This window comes from Macaca mulatta, chromosome 2 (genome assembly GCF_049350105.2).
Source record: "Macaca mulatta isolate MMU2019108-1 chromosome 2, T2T-MMU8v2.0, whole genome shotgun sequence".
Lineage (NCBI taxonomy): Eukaryota > Metazoa > Chordata > Mammalia > Primates > Cercopithecidae > Macaca > Macaca mulatta.
The window spans coordinates 16222637-16248030 of NC_133407.1; the positions used below are offsets into that span (position 1 = coordinate 16222637).

General features: G+C 43.6%; 1 protein-coding gene and 1 long non-coding RNA gene across 4 annotated transcripts in view; one reads left to right on the top strand and one right to left on the bottom strand.

The window, feature by feature from the left end:
* CMTM8 (CKLF like MARVEL transmembrane domain containing 8) overlaps positions 1–25394 on the bottom strand; it is a 133864-nt gene that overhangs the window by 65540 nt on the left and 42930 nt on the right. The window lies entirely within an intron of this gene.
* Positions 361–2562, top strand: LOC114676223 (uncharacterized). The gene is made up of 2 exons (XR_003727069.2): positions 361–508; positions 1148–2562. It is a non-coding gene; the product is annotated as an uncharacterized LOC114676223 (long non-coding RNA).

The window sequence follows — 25394 nt, forward strand, 5'->3', positions numbered from 1 at the left end:
TTCCCAAAGTACTGGGATTACAGATGTGAGCCACCAGGCCTGGCCCGGCATCCAAATCTCTTGGAGAAATTGTTAAAAATGCAGACATCTGGGACCTATCCCAGAACTACTGGGTCAGAATCTCTGGGGGTTTAGTGCTCTGGAATCCATTTTCACAAGTTACAGGTAACTGATACACTTTGCAAAGCACTGCTTTAAAAGACTAGGTGAAGAAGGAAGAGTGGGAGGAAGAATGACTCATTGTGCTGTTATAGAAAAAAAATGTTCTTGTCACACGACCAGGAAAGATTAGGCTCATGGACACATAGAAGGGTGAGGAATGGAATTTACTGGGTGAAAAGGAAAAAGGAAAAACAACTCAGCAGAGTGAGATGGAATCCTGCTAATAGGCTCTCTACCTGACTGACTGAATCCCACCTCACTACACAGGAACACGAAACACCAGGCTCCTCCCTGCTGCCAATGGTGTGAACTTTCCAAGGCCCCATGCTGTCCTCCCAGTGCTCAGGTGGGCATTATTCAGAAAGAATCAGTTGGGAAAGAGTGGGCTTCATCCGGGACCAGCAGTCCGGTTTTTCAGCTTTCAGGCTGTTCTAGGCTTAAGATGGGGTTTCACTGGGGGCAGGAGTTGGCTGCCTCCTGTCTCCATTGGTGGTAGGCAGAATAATGGCCTCCAAGAGATGTCCATGTCCTGATCCTCAGAACCTGTGAATATGTTACCTTACATGGTGTGATATTGTGAAATAAGATGTACATTTTGGTCTTCATCCATGGTTCTTGCCTTATAGCTCCTAAAACCCTTATAATTTCCTAAGTGATTAGAGCAATAGGAGTATCTTTTATTATAAGATTTGGTCTTTTGTCCTTGGTTCCTGGAACACCTCTGGACCAATAAAGGTGAAAAGAAGTCTTGTTATTCAACAAGCCCCTTTCAACCACACCTGAGTTTATGTTAATAAGATGATTTCTGGAAAGCCACTAGATAACCACCACAGGATGGGGGGCGGTTGCTAGGGGCACAAATCATGTGATTAGAGGGTTAGAACCTTCAGCCCAGCATCCCAACCTCTGGGTAGGGGAGAGGGACTGAAGATTGAGTTGATCACCAATGGCCAGTGATTTAATCTAGCGTGCTTCTGTCATGCAGCCTCCATAAGATCCTCAAAGGACAGAGTTTGCAGAGCTTCCAGGTTGGTGAGCAAGAACACGTTCACATGCCAGGAGGATGGTGACCTCCAACTCCATGGGGACAGAGCTGCTGCTCCATGCCCCTGCCCACATGCCTTGCCCTGGGGACCCCTGCCTCTGGCTGTTCATCTGTATCCTTTGTAATATCCTTTACAGTAAATGTGTTTCCTGAGTTCTGTGAGCTGTTCTAGCAAGTGATTGTACCTGAGTGTGTGGCGGTGGGGGTGGGGGGAGATCACAGGAACTTCAATTTGTAGCTAAGTCAGACAGAAATTGTGGGTAACCTGGGGACTGAGAAAGAAAAGAAACTTTTAATCTGAGGAATGCAGCCCCCCTTTAAATTATCAAGCCTAGGGAGGCACTGAAATGAGACATTTCATTTCAGGGGTCACATCCTCCCGCTCTGAGCTTGAACTAAGTAATCATCTCCGAGTTGCTGTGCTACGAGGGCTCTAGACTGACACCACAAATAGCTATAAATTAACGTAATGATGCCATACACTGGACACCATAACCCATACCCTATAGTTCAACAATGTATAGCCAGTCACTCATCAATGTTACTTCTGAAAACCAAGGAGAGAATTCTTGAAAAACAATTTTTATAATCGCCCCTCCTCTGAGTCATCCTTTTTTCTTTAAAAGCTGAAGCTTCTCTTTTGTTCTCCAGAGGACTTCCCAGTGCTTTCCGGGCTGCAGTCATCAACTTATCCCAAACCAATTCTCTATCTATATTAATTTGCCTCAGTTTCTTCCTTTAGGTCAACAGGACCTACTACTGGCAATTGGCATTTGAAGTGGGTAGGGGCAGTCTTGTGGGACTGAGACTTCAACCTGTGGGATCTGTGCTAACTCTAGTTCCTGTCAGAATTGAACTGATTTATAGGACATCCCGCTGGTGGAGAATTGGTTGGTGTGGGAAAAAGAAGTGCACACGTGACCACAGAAGTGGGCTGATGATGAATACTGGAGAGGAAACAGGAGTTGTTCTATTCATATGGCAAAGAGGACATTGCACATGTGATTAAGAATCTTAAAGTGAGGAAGTTCTCCTGGATTACCAGATGAGCCTGATATTGTCACAAGGGTCCACAAAGGTGAAAAACGAGTCGGGAGAGTCCGATTTGAAGATGACTTTGAAGATGGAATAAGGAGCCATGAGCCCAGGAAGGCAGCTGGAGAGACAAGGGAACCAATTCTCTCCTAGAGCCTCCAGAAGGAGTGAAGTCCTGCCAGATGGCAAATATTTTAAGCTTTGCAGCCATACGGTCTCTGTCACAATGACTCAACTCTGTCCTTGGAGCACAAAGGCAGCCATAGACAGTTCACAAGTGAATGGCTGTGTTCCAATAAAACTATTTGTAGACACTGAAATTTGAATTGCATATAATTTTTTACAAACTGCAAAATAGTATTCTTGTTTTAATTTTTCCACAGTCATTAAAAAATATAAAAGTCATTCTTAGCTTGTGTCATGGGGCGGGTGTGGCCTGTAGGCTGTGGTTTGCTGACCACCCCGATACCGTATATACTCTTTTGTGTCTGGCTTCTGATTCAACACAATGTCTAAAATTCATCCAGGTTGTGTACATTAGTAATTAACATTGCTGTGCAGTGTCCCATTGTTGACTATGCCACAACTGTTTATTCATTCACCTGTTGAAAGGTTCAATTGTTTACCTTGTCTTCATCATAATCATTATTAATTATTGCAATATTAAGCATATGCTCTAAAAATGTCCAGAATGAAAAGCAAAAATTATAGTAGCTTAGGTGTTTACCATTTTTTTCCAACTTTGTATATTTCCAAATTTCTATGTTTTCCTCCAACTTTGTACAATTCACAATTCTTTATACTTGTATGATATGAAAATGCAAACCAATCCCATAAAACAAGTCAGAGTATTTCCTAGTTTGTTTAGACATTCAGAGTCACACCTGGCACCACTCAAAAGCGTGAGCCCATAGCTGACCATAAGGATAATCCTGGCAGAGAAATTCTCAGGTTCCTGGGAGGAAATGGCGCACATGATTGCTGTGTTGAGCCTCGCAGTATGATTTCTTCCTCGCGCTGCAGGAAAATAACCCTAGGAGAAAGTAGTAAACGGCTATTTTTAAGCCGGCCTAGTTTACTTGAACTCATTTCTTCCTTTGGCACCCCTCATTGGCAAGGACAAGGCCTCCCATTAAGACGTTATTTACTGGATGGGAGATTTCTAAAGCATCTCCAGACAGTGTATCTACAGCTCGGGTATATGTTTTTTCTTGGAGCAAAAACACAGCTGAACTGTAAATTTAAGCTGAAGCCTGACAGTGTCAGCAACATCCCTTTGCTCTAGAATTCTGCCATGCTGGAATGCTGATGGGACCTTCCTTTGGAGAGCCATCTCCCAGATCTGCCCCCCACAGCTGGGTACCTAATTTCAAAGCCACACTTTAGCCTTGATAAACTCAATTTTTTGGGAAAAAACCCACAAAAATTTTTAAATCATCCACAGCTCCACTACTCCTTTCTACACATGTGAGAACAGTAAAAACCAGAATGGATGGATCTCTTGTGTTCACTTAGTCTCATCTTGAGATGTCCTTAATTTGCTTTCTCTTTTCTAAAAACTGACCTGTGAAAATAAAGACTGGCTGTGAGAACCTCAAATGGTCCTGCAGAAAGCAGGGCTGACCAGGCAAGGTTGAGGGTGACTGAACTCAGTCATCTGATGCCTGGGGGGTGTGAACAGACATTCTCATCGAAAGTTCAGGATGCCCACAGTATGAGGGGGCCTTCCCTGCCTAAAGCTCCCATTCCCTACTGTGACTTGGGAAATCATAAACTGCAGGAGCAGAGACAGGGCTAGCACAGGGTATGAACATCTGTTCTGGACTTCTGATGGACCACAGGCTCAATTAGAATAGCCAAGTTACTGAAAGCATGGCCGACCTTTGAGGAAAAGTGAGACACCTAGGTTCTGTAAGTCTGGAATACCACATGGACACAAGAGTCGAGCATGGGGGCATAAGAAAAAAATTGGTTGGCTGGGTGTGGTGGCTCATGCCTGCAATCGCAGCATTTGGAAGGCCGAGGCAGGTGTATCACCTGAGGTCAGGTGATCGAGACCAGCCTGGCCAAGATGGCAAAACCCTGTCTCTACTAAAAATATAAAAATTAGCCGGGTGTGGTGGTGCACACCTGTAATCCCAGCTACTCGGGAGGCTGAGACATGAGAAGCACTTGAACCCAGGAGGTGGAGGTTGCAGTGAGCTGAGATTGCACCACTGCACTGCAGCCTGGGTGACAGGGCAAGACTCTGTCTAAAATAAAATAAAATAAAATAAAATAGGTAAATTGGTTGAGAGCTCAGGCATGTTCTTGCCACAGCACCAAGTCTAGAAAGGCTCAGGCAATGCTCTGCCCCACCCACCATTTCTGTGAACCAGCAGTAAGTGTGTTAAGGATGCTTGTCTGGAGATGAGCAACTTGGTACACATGCATACATATGATCCAGACTCAGCACTCCCCAGGACACCGAGCTCTCACTAAGAAACATCCAATGACCTTTTAAACCTCCTGATTCTCCCAACCTCATAATGCCATAACCTCAGGGACGATGGCTGTCTGAAGACTGGGGCCAATCCCTTCCAGTCATGGTTGATACAGAGCTGCCACGATGACTTTCCAGCACAGGAACGACCATCTCTAACTGGTGGGGCTGCTGTGACCCCAAACTCTGAAAGAGTTTTGAACCTTAGGTTCCTAGAGGTGTTACCACCTGATTTTCATGTGACAGTTGCACCATAGGATCTAATGGATAATATATATTAAAGTTCACTAAGCATCATTGTGTCTATCAACCCATATTAAAATATATTAAGAGCAGATTATGTCTATTTTGAGTACCTCATACATACCTTGCAGTGTTCTAAGGGCTTTCCATGTATTCCTATTTAATTCTCATCATGATTCTGAGGTAGGTACCATAATTAGTTCCATTTTACAGATGGAGAAACTGAGACACAGAGAGGTGAAGTCATGCTGAGGTCATGAACAATGAAACAGTCCTGATCTCATGCCTTTTCCAACTCTAGCGCACTCTCCACTGTCCCATCCAAGCAGCTAAGTTCTGGAGAAGAAACTGCGGGGTGGAAATGCTTAGCTGTGTGCTCAAGAGCTCTCCTGCAATTGTTTTCTTTTAAGCATAACCATGCATATGGAGAGAGACTTTACATAATTGTTTTTCTCTATAAAGACAACTCAATATATTCTCTGTAGCTTGATTTTTTATTTCTTCACAGTATATCACTAACATCTCTCCCACTGTAGACATGAATCTGCTTCTGCATTTTCTGATGCTGTGGAAAGGACGACCATTTAGTCTGAATGTCTCCTCCTCCCTGTGCTAAGTTAGAGACAAGGAGTCGGTAGAGTCTGAAGGAGGTGTGACTCTTTCATCCTGAAAGGATGCTTAAGTCTCTTACAATAACAATTAAATGGTAAGGAAAAATCCTCGACACCCTGTGGTGTCTTCTATTTTCTGCTCTCTTCTCTTTTTGAATTGAGCCACTAAAAGGAATGGTCTTAACTGGGTATCTCAGTATTCTCTTGGCTTCTCTGAGCCTAAACTCTCTTAAATGCTTTAGCTGACTTATTTCCCTTTGCCCGCTCCTTGACCATGGCCTGCCAGGGCCCTCTCCATTTGTACCTTTGCCCCAGACTGGCTCTCAAAGTGTGGTCCCAGACCAGCAACATCAGCATCACCTGGAAGCTTGTTAGAAATGCAAATTCTATGGCTCCACTCCAGATCTACTGACTCAGGAACTCTGGGGGTGGGGCCTGGTGACCTCCGATTTAACAACCTTCCAGGTGATTCTGATGCAGCTAAAGTTTGAGAACCATTGCCTTAGACAAACCCACCCCCAGCAGTCACCCCCTCCCATTGACTGGAAAGTCCCACATCTTCATCTTCAACCTTAACTTCTCTTCAAGCTACGCACCTACATATGCAAGTATGCTCTCTGGACATCTCTGCCTTGCCACAGTCTCCTATACTCAACACTGCCCAAAAAGGACCTACTTCTCATCTCCTCCAAGATCTGTTCTTTCTCCCTTATTCCCAGCAACTCATGCCAACACCATCTCCCCACCTACCCAAGACAGAAACCAGGAAGTCATCCTAGACTCCTGCTTTTCCCTCATCCAGTCAGCCACCAGGTCGGGTTGATTCTACCTCCTCTCCCCCTTTTTTTTTTTTTTTTTTTTTTTTTTTTTTTAAGACAGAGTTTCGCTCTTGTTAGCCAGGCTGGAGTGCAGTGGTGTGATCTCAGCTCACTGCAACCTCTGCCTTCTAGTTTCAAGTGATTCTCCTGCCTCAGCCTCCCGAGTAGCTGGGATTACAGGCGTCCGCCACCGCGCCCAGCTAATTTTTGTATTTTTAGTAGAGACGGGGTTTCACCATGTTGGCCAGGCTGGTCTCGAACTCCTGACCTCGTGATCCGCCTGCCTCGGCCTCCCAAAGTGTTAGGATTACAGGCGTGTGACATTGTGCCTGGCCTCTTCTCTCCATTTTTATGACCTTAATTCAGGTTCTCAGCTGGCCTAAGTCAGCTTCCAATGAGGCACCCAAGGACCTAACGTAGTATCTGTCTTTTCCACCCTCACACTCTTGCCAAGATAATCCCTCTAAAACATGAGTCTAAATGCATTAACCCTACCTAAAACTCAAGGTTGCCCACTAAACCTTAGCACCAAGTCCCAACTTCTCAACAAGGAAGTCCCCAGTCTCATCTCCTGCTGTTCCTACATACATTCCAGATAGATGTAACCACATGCCTCAGCAATCTTACTCCTGAGAATATAGCTCCCAAATTATCAAACAGTTCCATAAGGTGACTTGTACAAAGATATTTATCACAGCATCCAGAGTTGGAATCAACTTTGGCTTCCATCACTGGAAGAGTGAATAGGTAAAAGGTGGTGGATGCATACTCTGACTAATCAATGGCTCTAATTAAACTCCCTATGCAATGTCACTTTTCAGCTCCTCCCATCAAGTGGTGGAGTCTATTTCTTCACACTTTGAATCTAAATTGGACTTGTGGATTGGACTCATGCCTTGGTTTAGCCAACAGAATATGGCAGAAATGACTGTGTTCAAGTTCCAAGTATAGGCCTTGAGCAATTCTCCTCCCTTGAATTCCTGGCCTTGCCATCAGGTGACCAAGCTCAGGCCAAACTGATGAAGGATAGCAATAAAGTGCCATGGCCCTCTTAAATCATGCAGTCTCCAGCAGATCACAGAGGAATGAGTGACACCAGCTGAGATCAGCCGACCCAGACACAAATCAGCCAAACCACTCAACCAACCCCACAGACTCATGAAAAAGGAGTGACCATTGTTTTAAGTCACTAAGTTTGGGATGGTTTATCACAAAGCATACTAACTGCTACACACTCCAAGGAGTATCAGGAAGCAATCCGAAGCAACAGAATAGATGGGTCCATAGCAACATGAATCGATTTTAATAGCGTAGGGTTAACTGGAAAAGAACTGAATGAGATATCTTAACACAATTCCATTTACATAAGTTATCTATAGTCAATACACATTTTACTTTTTAAAAAATATGCAAAATTAAAGAGTTCTATTATGTTTAACCCATGAATATGGTTGCCAATGGCACGGAGGAAAGAAGGCACAAATGAGGAAACAGTAGGAGGCCTCCTTGGACCAAGCTGTGTGAACTGAAGAGTGGGATTTCTCTACCCTCCACACTTAGTAATGCCTACTCATCTGGTAAATCCCAGCCCAAATGGGGCTCCTGTTTACAGCCTGCTGTGCCATCTTCTCTCAGATCATTAAGGTGTGCAGATGAATAAGAAAGTGTATTTACCATAGTTTTGTGATTGTCAACAGCTGTGATCTAACTAGCTTTGAAGGCAGGGTCTAGGACTTCATTTTCTTGGAACACCCAGTATCTCATATACTGCAAACATTTGTCAATAAATGTTTTCTATCCTGGAAAGCAGTTTTTCCAACCTTGGCATTAGTGACATTTTGTACGTGATGCTAATACCATGCTCCTAGTTGTGACAATCAAAAATGCCTTCAGTCGCAGGAGAATGGTGTGAACCTGGGAGGCTGAGTTTGCAGTGAACAGAGATTGTGCCACTGCACTCCAGCCTGGGTGACAGAGCAAGACTCTGTCTCAAAAAAAAAAAAAAAAAGAAAGAAAGAAAGAAAAAGAAAAAGCCTCCAGTCATTACCAAATGTTCCCTAGGGAAAAAACACTGCACCCTGACTCTGAGAACCACTGCCTTAGCCGCTTGAGTCCATAAAGCCACAACTCGAAAGATGGCTTTGTAGAAACATTTAATATGTTTGAAACAAAAATGTTTGAGATCAGGAATTACATCACTCTCTACCTAATACTGCCCAAGGGAGATTTAGATTGCCAAAATATTTCCTTCTTAAAGAGATGGTTCTCAGCCACTAGCCCAAACTAATGTTTTAGTTCACTACCCTATGGGGAAAGATTAAATACAAAATTCACTTGGGCTTTCTCATCTATGCAGAAATATTCCTCCTCATAAGCTTTAGTCAAATCTTTTATTTACAAAGTTTAAATCTGTCTCCTTAAGTCAATGCTATAGGCTGCTGATTTCTGTCATACTGCAGAAGCTGTTTATCTAGCTGAGGCTGCTAAAGCAGACGTTCCTACTCTGTACTATTAACCAGAACATGAAAAACCAACACGTAACCAAGCTGAAAGAATTCTGCCTCATTTATCTTGTGTGTGCCACCAGGGCAAACACCAGGCATTTTAATAACCTCATCTGGACCTTCGGTAATCATTGCAGGCTACTAACTCCAGACAAATATTTGCCTTGGAGGTTTCTCTACAGAGACAAGTAAACTAAGCTTCTTTTGTTCATATAGATTGAGTATCACAATCTAGAAAATACAGAGCACTCACATAATTCATTTCTTGTAACTATACAAATAAAGGAGCAATGGAAATGATTCTACAAAGAGCTGATGGAATACATTTCCTTTATACTTTTCCTTTCCCCCATGCCACCTCCAACAACAAATCAAAGTACAGCTGAGAAGATCAGTGGATGTTACAATCAGAGAGGCCACGTCTGTTGGGGAAGAATTCATTCTCCTTGTCTCAGAATAGGACCCCCATTTTCACCCCCCTGCCAACATCCAGACTTTTACATGAGAATAGGGTCCCTTTTATAAGACCTGGCAGATGCTACTGTAACTAAGTGACCAAACTTGGCAACACTGATTTTGGTACAACCAATCATCATGTCATCACAACCAGATACATGCCAGCACCACCTGGGCTGTATTCTTACCCAAATGGTCTAACAGGCTGGGGATTTTTCCAGATTAAAGGTGACTAAAGAAACATGGCAACTAAATGAAATCTGTTGATCCTTGACTGGATCCTCAAAAGGCTGAGGTAAAGAACATTCTTGGGACAATGCAGGAAATTTGAATATGGACTGCATCACATATTAGGAACTGATGCTAAATTCCTTGAGTGTGAAGGTATTACAGTTAATTTAAATAATTTAATAGTTATTTAACGATTTTTGGGAAATACATACTGAAATACCTAGGGAATAAACGTCAGGCCTGCAACTTCCCAGTGGTTTAACAACCACCAAAACAAAAATATGATCACACACATTCACACAGAGAGAGAAAGCAGATGTAAAAAAATGTGAACTGGCAAATATAAGTGAAGGAGTCTACAAAATTTAAGCGAAGGAGTCTATATTGTTCTATCGTCCTATAGATTTGAAATTTTTCGAAATTATAGTTGGTTGGAGGAGGGAGAAGCTCGGTTGCCATCAATGTGTAAACAAGCCAGAATGTTTCAGAAATGCAACATACGAGAAAAAAGTATAAGAACCAAATAGTATTTCCTGCCTCAAATCTGAAGATAAGCGACCCAATTTACTTCTAAGTGTTTGGAGGCATAAGATAATAACAAAAACGAAACACCTGAATCTAATCCAACATGTTTGACCCTGTCACCACATTAAGAACGAGCTGAACTCAGACATTTTGATACATCAGAGTTCTCAAAAATACTAGAAATATCTCACTGATATGATAATGGCCTTGAAGATTTATGCCGATACGAAATGAATTCCAAGCAGAGCATTAAAGTAATCTTCATAACTTGTGAACACAACTGCTCTCAAGAGAATGTTGAGAAATCTTGCCAGGAAAGGCCTACAGTTCCCAGCAAGCAGTAACTATCAGCAACTTAAGAAGACAAAGATCTTTTTTTTAAAAACCTTACTTATTTGCAACCTACATTTATTTTGGATCCTAGACTTGTGCAGTTTGGACACTCAATTTAGAGTTTATGTAATAGTGATCAAAAATGATGCGCTGAAGAAAGGGGGAAAGCTGTGCAATCGGGCTTGTGAGTTTAAGAGCTGGGGGTTAAAGAGACAAAATTGGTTTAATAAAACAAAATGGGGCCACCTGGGTATTTAAGTGTGAGACCAGGTCCCTCTCCAAAGACAACAAAGTTCTACATCTAATGCGCCAGGGTTCCTCTGTTCAAATTCAGCCAGTCAGTTTCATGCCACGGGTCTTGAAAGATCCTGAAGTTATAGACAAAACTTGGTGTGTACGCGCACAGGTTTCCAAGGAGAGGGACCTAGCCGCCTTCTGTTCTCAACAGATTCCTCACCTCCTCAAATAGGTGAAAAACCCATACCTTGTGAAATTTGCTCCTATCTCTTCTCTAGGCTTGAAAACCCAGGGAATTCCGAGCACCACAAGTCTACTTCTAAATTCAAAAGGGCCTCTGATTCCTTCTCTTCTACTTCCATCTGTCTCACCACTGTTCTGGCTCTGTTAGGGGGCCAATAGCCTTTTGGGAGCCTTGTTTCATCTTATCCTCCCTTAGGCAAGGAAAGATCTTTGTTCTCAGACTTAAAACTAACTTTGAACTGGAAAGTGACCTAAGATGTCGGGAACAACCATAAACTGAACAGCATACAGGGACAGTCAATTCCATTTTGTACTTTTCTATCCAATGCTGTGCTACTTGTTCCAATAAAGAATTAACGTGAAGGTAGTTATTTTATGGGGGTATTTTGTTTTGTTTTTGAGACAAGGTCTTTGTCACCCAGGCTAGAGTGCAGTGGTGCAATCATAGCTCACTGCATCTCCAATTTCTGGGCTCAAGCAGTCCTCCCACCTTAGCCCCCACTCCAAGTAGTTAGGACACATGCCACATTCCAGCTAATTAAAAAATTTTTTTTTTGTAGAGACAGGAGTCTTACCACATTGCCCATGTTGGTCTCCTGCCTCGGCCTCCCAAAGCATTGGGATTATAGGCATGAGCCACCATGTCCAGTCTACGCTATTCTTATTTAGGGGGAAAAAAAAAAAGTCAGCAGTCAGTGATCACTTAATTCCACCAAAAGGAATTTGGGTCTACCCTATTTTTGTTGCAAAAATTTTAGCACCAGAAAGAATATTAATGACTATGAATTCAAGCTTTTCATTTGACACATGCAAAAACAAAAGTACTGTGATCTACCCAGTGTCACATGGCTGGTTAGCCAGACTTGAAATGGAAACCTCTTGACACTCAGTCCAATGTTCTCTGACATCTCCTGCCTTTTCACACTAGTGCCCTCTGAAAAATACTATTTTTCCTTTTTGTTTGTTTGTTTCATATCAAGATAAGAACTGCTGGATGGAAACCAAAATCATTAGTGGAAAACTGTATGAGATTTCCGGAATCTCCACTGCAATGTCACCATTAATGCTGGGAGGAGTCACACTGCAGCTTGATCAAGTCCAGGTAGGCAGAGGACCCCTCCCAAGGACTGTGTCTCCCCATCCCTCTGCATCCACCACTCTCCCTTGACCACTTTCTGCACCACTGGTAGGAGGGAAAGATAAGGTGGAATCCTTTTGCCCATATATTGAATGATTATTTAATTGCCCTGTTTCTAGTTTTAAAAACAAAAGGATAGAAATTTATACATTGTTATTTAAAATGTCTTATGTTGCTTTACATATATATGGCTGTCAAAGTATAATTTTTTTTTGAAAAGGTCAGCTCTTGACTCATATAGAGTATGCATATGCCAAAGATTCTGTAACTTGATGAGTTTGTCAACTTAAGCAGAATGACAAAGCTGGCTCAAAGGCGGATGGCACAGAAACCTAAGTAGGGCAAAAAAATCTGTGGAAAGATGAATGCTGGAATAAGGCTGGAAACTTAGAAACAAACCTGGTTAACGTCCTGCCAGGCATAAAGCAGTACCCCTGATGCTCCTTTTCTGCCTTAGAAAACCCTTCCCTTCTTAACTGGACAAAAATCATTTGCAGTTTGTTAATCTCAGCCATTTGTTTTTGTAAGATCTACAGGTGAAGGATGATTTTTGTATTTTTAAATAGTTGAAAAAAATTAAAATAATTTTTTTTTTTTTGAGATGGAGTTTCGCCCTTGTTGCCCAGGCTAGAATGCAATGATGCAATCTCGGCTCACCGCAACCTCCACCTCCCAGGTTCAAGCAATTCTCCTGCCTCAGCCTCCCAAGTAAATGGGATTACAGGCATGCGCCACCACACCCAGCTAATTTTTTGTATTTTTAGTAGAGACAGGGTTTCTCCATGTTGGTCAGGCTGGTCTTGAACTTCCGACCTCAGGTGATCCACTTGCCTCAGCCTCCCAAAGTGCTGGGATTACAGGCATGAACCACCGTGCCCGGCCTAAAATAATATTTTATAACATAAAATGAAACATGAAAATGCTATGACATCCAAATTTCAGTGTCTATAAATAAAGTTTTATTGGAACAGTGTTAGGGCTCAGAAGACAATACCCTAAAGTAAGGACTCAGAAGCAGTTTCTCTCTGACGTTCTCCTGCTTGCCTCTCAGCCTCATTCTCCCTTTCCCCCAAAAAGGCAAGCCACAGATACTAGAATCCCTCTTCCCCAATGGAGATCATGGAAACCAAAACCCTTTTTCCCAAAGCCAGTCATAAAATCTAAAACTTTCCCCTACTTTTCTGTGTAAGAATTGGCCACGAAGAAATAATCTGACCGACCTTGTTTGGTCGTAGGTCATAAGACCCCCATTCCAGATAGGGTTCTGCCCCATAGCTGGAAGGAAATTATGCTGCAGAGAGTCCAAGAAGAATCTGAACAGACAGCCCTTGCTGGGTTCCCTCCCTCAGCCTATTAGCGTTAGATCATACCCTTTTGGTCCAACCACAGTTCCACACAGCTATCCATTCATCATCAAACTCAAGCATAAAAATGGACAGCTTCCCCTGTATCTTTGGGTCTTCGATCTGAAGACTCCTGTGTCATGTAAAACTATGATCAAAGAAATGTGTTATGCTTTTTGTCTGTTAACCTTTTTGTTATAGAGATGCTGGCCATGATTTTCATGATGGAGAAGAAAGGCATCGTCCCTTTTTAGCACCGACAGTGGCTGCATCCATTCACTTATGTATTACCCGTGGCTGCTTTCACACTATGATGGCAGAGTTAAGTAGCTACGGAGAGTACATATTTTGGCCTACGAAGCCCAAAATATTTACTATCTGGCCATCTGCAGAAAAACATGGCTATGTTTTTCCCTAGAATATCAGATGATCTTTGCTGGGTTTGTCAGACAATGTTATTCTAGTAGGATATTAAAAGGGCACTCAGTCATCTGCTTGAAACTTTTTCTAAGTTTCAGGTAAATTTTTCTTGAAGACTATAGTCAATGATAATTTAATTATAAATTTAAAAAGAAATGAGTATAACTGGATCGTTTGTAACTCAAAGGATAAATGCATGAGGGAATAGATACCTCATTTTCCAAGATGTGGTTATTATGCACTGCATGCCTGCATCAAAACATCTCATGTACCCCATGTACATAAGCACCTACTATGTAGGCACAAAAATTTTTTAAAAAGTTTTCTTAAAAATGACCTAATACAAGTTTATATTTTCCTCTTGAATCAATGACTCCTATAAAAGGGAAGTTGATCTCTGGTGTAGAGACAGCTGAGCTAAATAGAATCTTGGCATTTCAGTGGTTAAACCAAGTACTCCAACAAGTTTACAAAATACAGAGTAACCTAAGCCAGTATTTTCACTGATTCAAACCAACGGTCCTTTTTAAATTCTTCTCCAAAAGGAAGGAGTAAAGGAAGAAAAATTAACATTTTGAAATCGTGCCTTGAAATTTTCTCACCTCACACTGTATGATAATACAGGCTCTAGGCCCACGGGCTGTTTTCTGTGAAAATACGTCAGGACTCTGAGGTGTGATCCCAAGAGGGATTTGAAGCAGCAGTCTGGACCAGGCACAGTGGTTCGTGTCTATAATCCCAACTCTTTCGGAGGCTGACGTGGGAGGATCATTTGATTTGGCTTGGGCAACATAGCCTGGACCCCTATCTCTTAAAAAAAAAAAAAATATATATATATATATATATATATATATGTGTGTGTGTGTGTGTGTGTGTGTGTGTGTGTGTATATGTATGTGTGTGTATATATGCACACATACATATATATACATATATACACACACACACATATATATTAGCTGGTTGTCATGGTGCATGCCCCTAGTCCCAGCTACGTGGGAAGCTGAGGTCGGAGAACTGCTGGAGATCAGGAGATGGCTACAATGACCTGAGACTGCACCACTGCACTCCAGCCTGGGTGACAGAGTGAAACCCTGTTCTCAAAAGAACTTTTTTTTTTTAAAAGCAGCAATCTGATAAGGAGCTGAATGGTAGGAGAGCAAGTGAAATATGAAGTCAGGATTGTTTCAATTTAATTAGCAGAAGCTGGATATAAGAAAAATACCTAGCAAGGATCGCCCTGGAAAGAGACCAAGAGTTCTTATTCTGAAATTTTTTAAAGAGAACGAAAGATTTCAGAAAGTCAAAAAAAAGAAAAAGTCATATGTTTATAGTATCTCTGTATTTTAGATCCTCAAATATTTATACAGAGTTTTTAATTAGGGGCTGGACGTGGTGGCTCACGCCTGTAATCCCAGCTCTTAGGGAAGCCAATGCGGGTGGATTGCTTGAGGTCAGGAGTTTGAGACCAGCCTGGCCAACGTGGCAAAATCCCGTCTCTACTAAAAATACAAAAATTAACTGGGCATGGTGGTGGGAGCCTGTAGTCCCAGCTACTGGGGAGGCTGAGATAGGAGAATTGCTTGAACCTGGGAGGCAGAGGTTGCAGTGAGCCCAGAATGCGCCACTGCACTCCAGCCTGGGTGACAAAGCAAGACTCCAGCCCCCACTCGCATCCCCCCTGCCCCCCGCCAAAAAAAAGGTTTTAGTTAGGCGATTAGAGAGCTTTTGTTGGCACTCTGAGCAATGGCTGCTGCTAACGACCATGAAACCAGCTGAAGAACACAAGCCAGACTTCTTTACCTCGGTCCTTGAATTTCTCATCATCTCCAATTTTAAAAATGTTATTCTTACCCAGGGTTCCCTCATAAACACTTCAAGTCCTTAAATTAGTACCCAGCCCATTTTCCCAAATCCTTCCCACACACAAACCTTATTTTCCCCACCCACAGACCTTTATTTTAAACTGCCAAATCCCTCTGAGTTTAATAACTTTATTTTTCCTTAACTTCCACAAGCTGGTAATTAACTTTCCAAATGAGGCTGGTGAACAATAGAAGAAATTGTTATCTTTCACCATCAATGTTTTGCACAAGATGCTGTGATGACACTGCTGGGATTTCAGACAGATAAAGCAGCCTGGCATGTCTGTGCCACCCTGAACAGGGCTGCTGCTGGCCACAGCATTCTCTGTGCAAGGCTACCACTGTATTCCCCAAGGTGAGCTTTAGTCACAAATGTTGGTCATAGATGAGAATGGCCTCATCAAAGTTTAGGTACAGGCCAGGTACGGTGGCTCATGCCTGTAATCCCAACACTTTAGGTGGGTGGATCACCTGAGGTCAGGAGTTGGAGACCAACCTGGCTAACATGGTGAAACCCCATCTCTACTAAAAATGCAAAAATTAGCTGGGCATGGTGGCGGGGCGTCTGTAATCCCAGCTACTTCGGAGGCTGAGGCAGGAGAATCGCTTGAACCCAGGAGACAGAGGTTGCAGTGAGCCAAGACTGCACCACTGCACTCCAGCCTGGGTGACAAGAGTGAAACTCCATCTCAAAATAAATAAATAAATAAATAACCCACTCCAGCCTGGGTGACAAGAGTGAAACTCCATCTCAAAATAAATAAATAAATAAATAACCCACTCCAGCCTGGGTGACAAGAGTGAAACTCCATCTCAAAATAAATAAATAAATAAATAAAATAAAACAAAATAAAATAAAATAAAGTTAGATATCCCCAGACTGTGTACATTCAAGGTGAGAAAATGATGTAATCTTTCTTCAAACCCAGAGGGCAATTTTTCTAAAATCATCTTTTTGCAACAACACGTCCTAAGGGGATGTTTTTCTCTCTGTTCAATGGCTAGACCACAAACCTTCCAGAAAAACAACCGTCCTAGGAGAGCAAACACATGGGGAGGGGGCGGAGAAGGCATCCTGAGGATCCCTTATTTACAATAACAAAAATGTGGAGATCATGGTGGATGGCTCTGTTGCCCTCTACTGGCCAGGTCAAGCATCACCAGCCACAATAACACAGTCAGCTGCCCTGGTTTTTCCCTTTGTGGTTTAATTAGGCACTGCTCCTCCCAGGGAAAACCTGGGTGAGACAGGCAGGAGGCCCCCGCCCATGGAACCTCAGATCTGGTAGGAACATCTAATGCAACATGGGCACATTACACAACCCTAAGGGGTGCCATTCCTGTGGAATACATCAACAGAGCCCTTGCACTTAAGCAATCCTGCAGCCCCAGTGGGTCATTTAATAAATGCCCCAGAATGGTAAGTGATCATTCCAGGGTCATCAGACCTGTGATGGGCCAGAAGCAGGACCTGTTGCTTGTCTCAAGGGAGGGGCAAAGGGAAACAAGATTTCTACAAAGGAAAACAGGTTCCGACTGGGCTGGCCCCTGTGAGGAGAGCCAAGTCAGAACATGTATCCACTTCCTATTCTACGCTTCAGCTATCCATCTGTCTTCTGTCTAGCCATAACTCATTGTGCCAGGTACTCACTGCAGATACATACCACCAGATGGGTGAGACATGCCTACGCCGGAGGGGGCTGAACAATTAGGGAGATTCGGACAAGTAAACCAGCAATTACCCTATAATGCTGTAGAAGTCTGGGTCAGGTGTGGTGGCTCATGCCTGTAATCCCAGCACTTTGGGAGGCCGAGGTGAGAGGATCAGTTGAGCTCAGGAATTCAAGACCAGCTTGGGCAACATAGTGAGACCTCATCTTTATTTAAAAAAAAAAAAAAAAAAAAAAAAAGTCTGAAGCAAAGAAGTCCTGACTGTTACTGAGCACAGCGGGGCTGGCACATGACCCCGACTGAGGGGGGAAAATCGAGGATGGTTTCCTGAAGGCAGTGACACACGAGAGAGAACAAAAGGATTTAAAGGATATATAGATATTAGCCAGGTGAGATAGGCATGGAAACCACTACAGGCAAGTGGAATAGCAGGTAGAATAAAGCAGAGATGAGACAGCATGGAGCAATCTAGGAACTGGAGGTCCAGTGGGGCTGGAACATATGGTGGATAGATATCCACGCAACAAATAAAGCCAGAGAGAAAGGCGGGCCCCGGAGGACACAGGGCCTTGCAGTCCAGGAAAGGGGTCTGAACCATAGCCCAGAGGCCACGAGGAGCTGCTAGGGGTTTAAGCAGAGGGGAGACCTTAATAGATGTGGGTTTGGGTTTCCTCCATTGTACTAGGCTCTGAGAAGGTTCCATGAAGGGCAGTCATCCTTCCTGCCCCCAAGGAACTTACAGCTCCTTAACAAAACGATATACAGTAGTTGGATCTACACTTGCTACTGTATCATTTACTTCTATTCATTGGGTGTCTATCACCCTAATTGGATGCAAGCTCCACAAAGGCAGGGATTTTCTGTTTCCACTGCTACATCCTCAGGTGATTTTTTTTTTTTTAGATGGAGGCTCGCTCTATTGCCCAGGCTGGAATGCACTGTCGCAATCTTGGCTTACTGCAACCTCCACCTCCAGGGTTCAAACAATTCTCCTGTCTCAGCCTTCCGAGTAGCTGAGACTACAGGTGCATGACACCATGCTCAGCTTATTTTTGTATTTTTAATAGAGACAGGGTTTCACCATATTGGTCAGGCTGTTCTGGAACTCCTGCCCTCAGTTGATCCACTTGCCTTGGCCTCCCAAAGTGCTAGGATTACAGGCACGAGCTACTGCGCACAGCCTAAATCCTCAGTTTTTAGATCTATGCCTGGAACAAAATATGTGTTCAAATAATGGCTGAATAAATCACCATTCACTTTCTATAACTTTTTTTTTTTTTTTTTTTTTTTTTTTGAGACAGAGTCTTGCTCTGTCACCAGGCTGGATTGCAGTGGCACGGTATCAGCTCACTGCAACCTCTACCTCCCAAGCTCAAGAGATTCTTCTGCCTCAACCTCCTGAGTAGCTGGGATTATAGGTGTGCACCACCACGCCCAGCTAATTTTTGTAGTTTTAGTAGAGACAGGGTTTCACCATGTTGGCCAGGCTGGTCTCAAACTCCTGGCCTCAAGTGATCCGCTCGCCTGGGCCTCCCAAAGTGCTGGGATTGCAGGTGTGAGCCACCGCATCCGGCCACAGTTTTGTGTGTTAAAGAACAGATACAATATTTACCGCGTACAAAGGCACATGGAAGGCAGGGCAGAAAACAAGAAGACAGGTCTGCCCTTGAGGAGCTGATGTTTATTAAACGCCTATCTGCTGCTGCATACTTCATGTGGCTTCTCCTAGGGAAGTACTGTTCCCATTTTATAGGTGAGAAAACTGAGCCTCCAAGAAGAAATTTGACCAAGGATCCAGAGATAGTAAGTGATAAGACTGGAATTCAAAACCAGACCTGTCTGACTGCAGACTCCCACCTGGCTCTGGGCAACAGCTATGTGACTGGCAGCTGCACAAGGCAGCAGCAGTAAGCTAGAGGGAACGTGGAGAAGGATGAAAATGGAGCGTAAAGCACAATCAGAAAATGTTTCTTGGAGAAGGCGGCACCTGGAAGCCTCACAGGATGTGAAAATGTCTGAAGTGAAACGGAAGAGCATTCCTGACAGAGGGACAGCAAGCACAAAGGCCTGGACACAGACGTGCACAGGACACTTGCCACTCAGGGAAAAGCAGACTAGGCTGAGTTCACTTAGCTCCTTGTTCACGCTATGTAAGGCTGGATCAATGTTATGCAGGTTAAGAAACATGAGACACTTCTCATCTATGGGATAGGCAACAATTCAAACGTTTCACAATCCTGTTGGTGAGGCTGTGGAGAAACTGGCCTCTCAAGTCACCGCTGATAAGAGTACCAAAGGGCACGACTCTCATGGAGGAGAGATCTGGAGGTGGCCACCAAAATGAGGTGTATTTACCCTTGATCCTGCAACCCCAGTTCTGGGACCTAACCTAGAGATACACCCACACAACCAATACACCCACACAACTGATACACCTGTACAACAGATACACCCGCACAACCGATACACCCGCACAGCAGATACACCCGCACAGCAGATACACCCGCACAACCGATACACCCGCACAGCAGATACACCCGCACAGCAGATACACCCACGCAGCAGATACACCCGCACAGCAGATACACCCGCACAACCGATACACCCGCACAACCGATACACCCGCACAACCGATACACCCGCACAACCGATACACCTGCACAACCGATACACCTGCACAAAGAAGAATGACACATGAACAGGCTTACAGAGCACAGTTTATTTATTTATTGAGGCTGAGTCTCCCTCTGTCACCCAGGCTGGAGTGCAGTGGCACAGTATCCCAGCTCACAGCAACCTCTGTCAGCCTCCTGAGTAGCTGGGACTACAGGCGCGTGCCACCACACCTGGCTAATTTTTGTATTTTTAGTAGAGACGGGGTTTCGCCATGTTGCCCAGGCTGGTCTTGACCTCCTGACCTCAGGTGACCCACCTGCCTCGGCCTCCCAAAGTGCTGGGATTACAGGCATGAGTCACCACACCTGGCCTATTTATTTCTTGAGACAGAATCTCACTCACTCTGTCACCCAGGCTGGAGTGCAGTGGCACGATCTCAGCTCACTGCAACCTCCGCCTCCTGGATTCAAGCAATTCTCCTATCTCAGCCTCCCGGGTAGCTGGGATTACAGGTGTGCACCACGCCTGGCTAATTTTTGTACTTTTAGTAGAGATGGGGTTTCGCCATGTTGGCCAGGCTAGTCTCGAACTCTTGACCTCAAGTGATCCGCCCCCCTCAGCCTCCCAAAGTGTGGGGATTACAGGCATGCGCCGCCACGCCTGGCCTGAGCACAGTTTAATAGCTACAGATTGGAAACAAGTACCCAACTAACCACAGTGGACAAGTTCAATCAATGATGGCACCTCCACACCATGGACTGCTGCACAGCTGCCAAAGTGAGGGCAGCCTCCACCGATTCAGAGATCTCTAGGATATCTATACATGTAAAAGTTAAATATACACACACACACACACACACACACACGCACATATATACACACATATTTCATCTATTCTGGGATATATGTATCAGGATATGCATAGATGTCTATCAGGACATGGATATATATCTATCTATTAGGATATGGATATATGTCTATCAGGATATATGCATGTCAGGAAGAGAAGCTATGTATATAGATTGCTCAAGGAAAAGGGTGAAAATCAAAATACATGTTCACATTTGCCTCTATTTGCATAAAGCAGTGGTTTTCAACTACATGTGATTTTGCCCTTCACAGAGCATTTGGCAACATCTGGAGACATTTTTGTCGCCAAGACTCAGGTTAGGGGGTTGCTACTACTGGCATCTAGTAGGTAGAGGTCAGGAATGCCGCTAAGCATCCCACAATGCACACAACAGTCCCCTACAGCAGTGAATTATCCAGCCCCAAATGTCAACAGTGCCCAGGTTGAGAAACCCCGGCCTAAAGGATAAACAGTATCCTTTGTTTATATAAAGAAAGAGAAATAAGAAACCTAAAGTTGTCATGTGTAAGAGGTAGCGTTAATGGCAGGAAGGCGGGGGAGAGCAAGATTTCTGTGCACAGCTTTTCATACTTTTGAACCATGTAGATGGATTACCTAGTCGATGCCTGTTTGAAAATTGAGTTTAATTGAGAAAAGAGAAACACAAAGTTGCAACATATGGGAAACAGGGGAGGCTTTAGATCAAGACTCAGCTGGGTTTCCAGAAATTCACAAAGCATCCTTGTCTCTTGGCCCCTGTCTTATCTGCCAGGCATCTATACGAGAGGAGCTCAAGGTTCCTTTGAAATCTCCAATTTCACAATCTCCTCTGATTTCAAGCTGCCCTGCATGATGAAGGTGGGGACAATCCAAGGTGGCGTGGGTTGAATGTGGGAGGCAGACATTTCTACCACACACAAACTCAAGCTCATGAATACTTGGATTCTCCTGAACATTTTCTCCAGTAATCTCTCCTCGAAACACAAAACATTCTGTTTCCAGGCCAGGTTGTTAAAACTCAGACCACAAGGCTGATCCGGATAGAAGGTAATGAGAGCTATAGACCTGCAGGAAGAGTTCAAGTAGATATAATCTCACCTAATTTATTTTTCCACCTTCCAAGAAAATATTTACATCCTATATGCAATCACCAAGTAATAAAAAAACAACAGTCATACAGGCCATGAAACTAGTCGCGACTAGTTATACAGAGTGGCAGGGAAGGACGCCCCCTCTAATCATACATTCTAGGAACTAGGTTTAAGGAAGCCGGGCTTGGGACCCAGTCACACAGTCCCTAGGTCACAGGCTTAACAGACCATACACCAGGCAGGTGATGGATATCACAGGTTTTCTAGTGGGAAAGGGCAATTCAAAACTAAGGTTTCCAGATTCATTCCTTTATCTGGATTCCCCTGTGGCCATGCCAGAGTGGCTACTACTCATCCCTGTATTATTGCTCGATAGAATGCAATCTGAACTGACAATCTACCTGCTTCACTTTCTAGCTATGTAGCTTTGGATAAGTTACTAAACATTTCTGAGGCTCAGCTTCCTCATTTATATAAGGGAGAAATTATCTCATGGGGTTGTTTTGAGGGGAGTAAGTGCCTAATGACTTGTCAACAATTGACCTTCAATAAATTTTCTTCTCGGCTGGGCACGGTGGCTCACGCCTGTAATCCCAGCACTTTGGGAGGCCGAGGCAGGCGGATCATGCGGTCAGGAGATCGAGACCATCCTGGCTAACATGGTGAAACCCCGTCTCTACTAAAAAAATACAAAAAAAAAAAAAAAAAAAAAAAAAAGCAGGGTGTGGTGGCGGGCACCTGTAGTCGCAGCTACTCAGGAGGCTGAGGCAGGAGAATGGCGTGAACCCGGCAGGCAGAGCTTGCAGTGAGCGGAAATTGTGCCACTGCACTCCAGCCTGGGCGACAGAATGAGACTCCGTCTCAAAAAAAAAAAAAAAAAGAACGAAAAAATTCTTCTCTACTCAAACTCACCTTTGCCTCTTATCTCCCATTTATCCTACATATTGCTAGCAGTAAAATCTTGAAAATAAAATTGGCCAGGCACAGTGGCTCATGCCTGTAATCCCAGCACTGTGGGAGGCTGAGGTGAGTGGATCACTTGAGCTCCAGAGTTCAAGACCAGCCTGGGCAACATGACAAAACCCCGTGTCTATAAAAAATACAAAAATGAGCCAGGCTCGTAATTCTTCAACCATTTTACACTAGCTGCTGCAAGCCTTTGCTGGGCTGTAAGATTAGTTGGCCTACACTTGGTCTAACCAGATGCTTATATAATCAGTCTGCCTTGTTCTTCTGTCATCAGCCCATGACAAATGATTGTAACTCGGTATAAATGTGACTGCAAACACAAACACAAGTGTCTAGCCTGAAATCACCCAGAAGCCCTTGGGCAAATTTTAAATTCCAGAATTTGCTTGAATTGTTAAAATAACACAAAAATGTGTTTTTAATGCTTGAAAACACAAGCACTGGCCCTAGTCTGAGAAACAGCAGCAGGTTGGATCAGGTCTAAACTCCATGTTCCGGCACCAAAGTCCTCCAAAGCTGGCCCTCGATTACCTGTTTCACATACAACACATTTTAGAAGCAGTGTAATATACATGTACGTTATCCATACTCACACAAAACTGTGATTTGAATTATAATTACATCAAATGTGTTTAGGAACTGACTGACATCTTACAATACTGATGCTTCCCATTCATGAACACGGTACAGCTTCCCATTTATTTAGATCTTTATCTTTCTATGAAGTTTCACAGGTTCGCTCCATAAAGGTAATATATATAGTAAGTTTTAGAAATTATATTTGCAAACTGTGTATTGTTTGTATACAGAAGTGGAATTGACTTTTGTATTATGATCTTACATTGAGCAATCATGCTGAACACTTGTAAATTCTCTTGGATTTTTATTGCAGATAATACTGATTATGCATAATGACTGTTTCTTTTCTTTTCTTTTTTTTTTTTGAGACAGGGTCTCACTCTGTCATCCAGGCTGCAGTACAATGGCACAATCTCAGCTCACTACAGCCTTGACCAGGCTCATGTGATCCTCCTAAGTAGCTGGGACTACAGGTGTGCACCACCACACCTGGCTACTTTTTGTATATTTTATAGAGATGGGGTTTCACCATGTTGCCCAGGCGGACCTCGAACTTCTAAGCTCCAGCAATCTACCTGCCTCGGCCTCCTAAAGTGCTGGGATTACAGGTGTGCACCACCATGACTGGCCTCCTTTTCCTCCAATCCTTATATTTCTTATTCTTATTTATTTTATTTATTTATTTATTTTTATTTTTTTTTTTTTGAGACGGAGTCTCGCTCTGTCACCCAGGCTGGAGTGCAGTGGCCGGATCTCAGCTCACTGCAAGCTCCGCCTCCCGCGTTCACGCCATTCTCCTGCCTCAGCCTCCCGAGTAGCTGGGACTACATGCGCCCGCCACCGCGCCCGGCTAGTTTTTTGTATTTTTTAGTAGAGACAGGGTTTCACCGTGTTAGCCAGGATGGTCTCGATCTCCTGACCTCGTGATCCGCCCGTCTCGGCCTCCCAAAGTGCTGGGATTACAGGCTTGAGCCACCGCGCCCGGCCCTATATTTCTTATTCTTGTCTTACTATACTGGTTAGGGCCTCCAGTACTACGATGAATATAAATGGTAATAGGATCCTTATGTTCCTGATTTTATAAAAGAAAGCTTCTAATGTTTCATCACTAAGTATGGTATTTGCTGGAGGTTTGGGTGGCTAGTCCTACATTTTCTATGCATCTATTTCAGTTAGACTGGCTTTCTTATTAATATACTAGCATACTGGCATCATGGCTAATATTATTACCTCAGATAATATTTCAGGTGTTGTGCTCAGTACTGTACATTCTCTCCCCTCTCCTAGCCTGGAAGGATCCCTCCTTTCTCTTCTACTATCCATCCCTCAAGGTTCCTTTCTGATCCCACCTCCTCCAGGAAGCCTTTTCTGACACCACGGCTCTCTGAAGCTTCCTGACTTCTTACTCATTTGGGGAAAAGCCATCAGAGTTTGTCTTAGAGGCCATAGAGTATACAGCAGAGTTCATTCTCAAACTCGAGACCCAAAAGACAGTTTTGTTTAGCACACATAGTGTTGGTTAATTCAGTGGTTTGAGAATTTTTAAAGAGGAGGTTAATCAGGAGATTTTAAATTTGAATTCAGATTTAGGGCATCTCTGAGAAATTAGATCTGTTATCACTGGGGCTTTCCCTCCTTTATGGGCACAACCAGCTGTAGCCAAGTAGCAATGCCCTCTTTAGACGGAAGTTTCAGTCTCCAGTTCATCACAAACCCACTGCTCCCTGTTGCCTTACAACAGGCTTTACTCATATATTCCGCCTTCCTGGCCCCTGTATGCAGTCTTCTGGTACAAAAGAAACTGCAAGACACAAAGTACTACACCGTGGCTTTATCACTTACTGGTATAATCTTAGGCAAGTCACTAACTCTTTGAGCCTTTTCATGGTTTCCTCACCATGAAAATGAGCTAATGGCATGTACCTCA